The following is a 355-nucleotide window of genomic DNA, read 5'->3' as shown; positions in this document are numbered from 1 at the left end:
TGGTGTGGGCGGCCAAGCTGCAGAGTGCCGGGAGCCGGGGGCCTCCTCCTCCCGTCGATACCTGTCCCAGCGCGGATCGATGCTGCGCTCAACCGGCCAGCGCTAAAACCTCACCGTCAACTTTCACCGCCGTTCCTCCCGCGCAGCTGCGGGAGCAGGGGATTTATCTCGCCACATCCCCTTTTAGACGGGGGTGCTTTGCGCTGTTGTTGCAACCAGAGGAGCGTGCGGCGGGACTCGGCGTCCGCGGCGGTTCCTGCAATCTCTTCCCTTCCTGAATTTCACCCTCCTGCAGCTGTAGCGGGACGAGGGGGTCGGTGAACGTGCTCGCTCGTGCGTGCCCGGGGGTGCACCG

The sequence above is a fragment of the Pygoscelis adeliae genome, unplaced genomic scaffold, assembly GCF_000699105.1.
Source record: "Pygoscelis adeliae isolate BGI_AS28 unplaced genomic scaffold, ASM69910v1 Scaffold513, whole genome shotgun sequence".
Lineage (NCBI taxonomy): Eukaryota > Metazoa > Chordata > Aves > Sphenisciformes > Spheniscidae > Pygoscelis > Pygoscelis adeliae.
The sequence above is the reverse complement of the archived record's forward strand: the minus strand, read 5'-3'. Positions refer to the sequence as shown.